This window comes from Cucurbita moschata, unplaced genomic scaffold, assembly GCF_002738365.1.
Source record: "Cucurbita moschata cultivar Rifu unplaced genomic scaffold, Cmos_1.0 Cmo_Scf00031, whole genome shotgun sequence".
NCBI classification, from domain to species: domain Eukaryota; kingdom Viridiplantae; phylum Streptophyta; class Magnoliopsida; order Cucurbitales; family Cucurbitaceae; genus Cucurbita; species Cucurbita moschata.
The window spans coordinates 355983-361375 of record NW_019268547.1 but is presented as its reverse complement, the minus strand read 5'-3'; positions in this window follow the sequence as shown (position 1 = coordinate 361375).

Here is a 5393-nt window from a genome sequence, read left to right as displayed (position 1 = left end):
TTGATCAACAAGAATCATTGAAGCTAGACATGATCGATCTTGCTTCTGGAGTGATTCGAATCTCAAACAAAGTGTTCTTGGCTTGAGATATTCGATCGACAAGGTAATCCGAATCTTATTCCCCTTGGCTTGAGATATTCGATCGACAAGGTAACGTGTGTGTTGATCGTAACGTGAGTCAGTGTACCCTATAAGGATCAGATCTTTAGCACCGTACATTAGCATATAGTCCCTCGTTCTCCTAAGATACTTGAGGATATTCTTAACGGTAGTCCAATAAGCACGTCTCTGATTGGACTAATATCTGCTGACAATTCCCACAGCATAGCATATGTCGGGTCAGGTACATAACATGGCATACATCAGACTACCGACCGCTGATGCATAGGGAATGTGTCTCATATCCTCAACTTCTGAGGTGTCTTAGGACTTTGTTCCTTCGACAAATGAACTCCATGCCTGAAAGGTAATAATACTTTCTTGGAGTCCTGCATCTTATATCGAATCAACATTTTGTCGATGTACGATGCCTGAGACAATGCTAGTGTTTTGTTCTTGCGATTCTGAACAATTTGGATTCCAAGAACAAACTGAGCCTCTCCCAAATCTTTCATTTGGAATTGTGTCGCTAGCCAATGTTTAATGTCAGTCAGAAATCCCACATCATGTCCAATGAGTAAGATATCGTCAACGTACAACACTAGGAAAGCTACTGTAGAGTTGACTATCCTTTTATAAACACAAGGTTCGTCAACATTCTGTTTAAAACCATAAGATTTGATCGTAGTATCAAAGTTTATATTCCAGGATTGAGATGCTTGCTTCAACCCATAAATGAATCTTTTAAGCTTGCAAACCCTTTGCTCGTGATCCTGTTGAATGAACCCCTCTGGTTGAGCCATATAGATACTCTCTTTAAGATTGCTGTTTAGAAATGCTGTCTTAACATCCATTTGCCAAATTTCATAATCATAAAATTTGACAATAGACAAGAGTATTCTAATCGATTTAAGCATAGCAACAAGAGAGAAGGTTTCTTCATAGTCCACCCCCTCTCTTTGGGTATAACCCTTTGCTACTAATCAAGCTTTAAAGATCTGTACCTTACCGGGTTGGTCTCGTTTCCTCTTATAGATCCATTTGCAACCAATAGGTTTTACCCCATCTGGTTGATCTACAAGTTTCTGTTGACTCCATTTCAAGATTCATGGCTTTAATCCACTGAGCTCTATCTTCATCATTCATTGCCTGTTTATAGGTCAATGGATCCTCAACGCTATCATCAGGTATGATGACTTAAGTTTCTGCCAAACCCTAGTAACGATCGAGTTGAGTTATAACTCTCCCACTACGTCGAGGCATTCTCAACTCTTGAGAAGGATGTGATTGACCAAAAGTGTCAGCTCCATCAACAACTCTTGTTGAAGGACCAGCTTGATCAACAACTCTTGTTGTTTTATCACTAGCTTCTTTAGAAACCTCACTTAATATTAGTTTGCTGCGAGGTTGATGATTTCTTACGTGGTCTTCCTCTAAGAATGTAGCGTTTGTTGATACAAACACTCTATTTTCTTGAGGGTCATAAAACAAACCACCTTTCGTCTCTTTGGGGTATCCTACGAATAGACATAATTTTGAACGAGTTCTAATTTCTTGGGGTTTTGCAACAACACATGTGCTGGACATCCCCAAATTCTGAAGTGACGTAAACTATCTTTACGCCCTTTCCATAACTCATAAGGTGTTTCTGAAACACTCTTAGTAGGAACCATGTTCAAAATGTATGTAGCAGTCTCCACTGCATATCCCCAAAATGGATCGAGTAATTGAGCGAAACTCATCATAGACCGAACCATGTCTAACAGAGTTCTATTTCTCCTTTCTGATACACCATTTTGTTGAGGCGTACCAGGGGTTGAGAGTTGAGACCTTATTCCATGTTTTATCATATAGTCCTGAAATCTTAAGTCCATGTACTCTCCTCCTCGATCTGATCGAAGTGTTTTAATAGTTTTACCTAATAGATTCTCAACCTCAGTCTTAATACTCTCTGAATTTTTCAAGAGCTTCGAACTTGTGACGCATTAGGTAAAGATAGTCATACCTTGAATTATCATTAATGAAACTGATGAAATATTCATACCCTCCTCGTGCTTTGACATTCATTGGACCACAGAGATATGTATGCACGAGTTCTAAGGTTTCTTTGGCTCTATAACCTTTTTCGAAAAACGATCGTTTAGTCATTTTACCCTCAAGACAAGACTCACAGGGAGGTAAAGAGTTGTCTTCTAACTCATTTAGAAGTCCTCTTTTAACCAATCTCTCAATCCTATTGAGATTAATGTGGCCTAGTCTTGAGTGCCAAAATAGGTATTAAGAGAAATCTTTTGTTGTTTATTTTGAGTTTCAGCTGTTTTAAACATCTCAGTATTTAAAATAGCTTTTGTTTTGCTCGGTTTTAACATATATAAGTTGTTTTCTAGTTTTGCAGAACAAATATGAATACCTCTTTTGCAAATGAACACTTCATTGATTTCAAAAGATATTTTATACAATTGTTCTAATAAACAAGAGATAGATACTAGATTTCTTTTCATTTCAGGAACAAAAAGTACATTTTCTAATATAATGAATCTATCTCCAAAAAACAACTTTAAATTTCCTACTGATCTTGCTGAGACACCTCTCCTGTTCCAACCTTGAGTGTTATCTCGCCGTCCACAAACATTCTCCAGGAGCTAGTTTCCTGGTAAAAAGAACAAATATGATTAGTCGCCCCTGAATCTAGTATCCAAGTTGAGTCGTCATACTCTACTAAACATATTTCTACAACGAGTAAATCATATTTACCTTGTTGTGTCTTTTCGGCTTTCTTCTCTGCAAGGTATTTTGGGCAGTTTCTCTTCCAGTGCCCGTTTTCGTTGCAATGAAAACATTTTCCTTTATCTGCTTTTTGAACCTTGTGTTTGCGGTGAGTAGGAATCTTATTTTTCCCTTTACCCTTCTTCTTCATCAAAACACTTTTAGAAGTTGAAGGTCCAGACTTATTTTTGGAGGACAATCCTCGTAGTAATTTCTTGGAGATAGCAACATTTGCTTCTCCTGTTTGTCCCTTGTTCGTTAAGAGGGACTAATAAGTCTGTAGCTCATTGAGAAAAGCAGTCAAGTTATATTCTATTTTGTTCATTACTACATTTGTGCGGAACTAGAAGATGCTCTTCGGAAGAGACATCATGATAAAACTGACTTGACTCTTCTCATCAATGACAGCTTCATTTTCTTCTGCCACATTGAAATAGACCATCACGTCCAGGACATGTTCTCTAACTGAGGTCCCTTCTTTCATACGACAGTTGTAAATGTATTTTATGGCTTCATGTCTATGGGAGAAGGACGGTTGTCCAAACATCCCTTTTAGAGATTCCATAATCTCTTTAGCAGTACCCATAACATCGTGTTTCTTAGCCAAAACATCAGATATGCTGGCTAGAATGTACACTCGGACTTTGTCATTTGCCTTTATCCATCTGTCATACGCATCCCGAACTATTCAGTTTGCATTTGAGCTGGGGTTTGGAGGACATTCCTCAGTTAAAACAAACCTTAAATCATCAATTACCAGTATTGTGTTTAGGTTTGATTTTCAAGTTGCGTAATTGTCGCCCTTTAACTTCTCAGAAGCGAGTAATTGTACTATTGAGTTTGTCATGCTGTGATATAAAGAAAATTCTATTAGTGATTTGACTTAATCCTGTTTAATCAAATCAGTTTTAGCAAATGTAATAATGTACCCAAATCATTATTAATTTGCAACGGTACTTTAGTGAGTTAGAGCAACTGCTACCGAGGGGTACCCCGCACAAGATTTCTAATAAAATTTTGCATTATTTTCATCCTTTTCCAAATAAATCTCATTATTTTTCGTAACAGCCCTGACGTTAAGTTGGGTCGTTACAGTTGGTATCAGAGCCGAGTTATGGGATTCTGTAGACTGCTTACATCGTAAGCCAAAGAGTCGCCCATGACTGAACGGCAAACCCTCGTCACTTCCAGGTACGCTTTATGTATTGTCAAAAATTGAAACTACATTGGTTATCCTGGATGATATTTTTTTGTGCGCTTGTCAATCAAAATTAATGGATAATGCATGTTGCTTAATGTATGAATATGAATTGTCGAGTATTGATATTTTGATTGACTATCGTGTGTAGTTTTATATACTTGTCAGTCATGAAGTAGTGTAGAATACACGTTGTAAGAGAAAAATTTTATGAGGTAATTAATTGTGGATCAGGAACGAAACAAGCGAAAGGATGTCTGGCCAAGTAACAAATTGGGAGGTAAACGTGCTCGAAGCGGGCCGGCAAGGGTACAAGAGAACCCATCTTTGGGGGCCCCACTTCAAGAACAATCAGTGAATGCGAACCCAAATCCGGGGATAGGAGTTTTCCCATCTGGTCTACCGAGAGCAAACATAGATACTACGGAAGTACCTAATATGACTATGATGATGGGACTGATGCAATCTATGGCACAGACAAATGGGCAATTAGCCCAACTGATCCCGACCTTAGCGCCAAGTGCCAGGTAGACGACCTATCACAACCGAGGAGACATTGATGCATCAGAAGAAAGCAAATATTTTTGGGCTTTCAAACGTCGGGACCCCGAAGTATTCGAGGGAAAATCCAAGGACCCTGTCGTAGCTGAATTATGGTTGTCGGCTATTGATGAAATGTTTCGATGCATGAAGTGTCCGGAGGAACATAGACTGAGTGCGTGACCTATTTGTTACGCGAAGATGCTAAACTGTGGTAGCAATCAGCCTCCCGGGCGATTGCTGCAGAAGAGGATGACATCACCTGGACACAGTTTAGAAAAGCGTTTCTTCGAAAAGACTTCAAACCAGTGGTGCGATATAAGAAACAACGCGAATTCCTGAGCATAGAGCAGGGAAACAGGTCAGTAGAGGAGTATGAGCGAGAGTTCACCCGTCTGTCCCGTTTCGCCCCATTAATGGTCTCAACGGAAGAGCTAAAAGTAGAATGTTTTGTTATGGGTTTGCGGCCTGATATCCGAGGGGTGGTGTCAGCTCACGTTCCACCTGACTACGCAACGGCACTCCGTCTGGCCGAGACACTCGATGTTAAGAAATATCCAACAGAAGACACCCAAACACGTCGGTTGACCAGAAGAGAAAGAGAGAGCAGACGTCACCTACCTCCTCAAAGGTGTCTTGGCACCCGACTAAGACAAATTTAAACCAAGAGCGCAGGCAACCAAAGGCTTGCCCACAAAACACGCCACGTGACAGACCGCGTTGCTCGAACTGTGGGAGATGTCACCCAGGACAGTGTCGATTTAAGAACAGGGTATGCTTCAACTGTCAC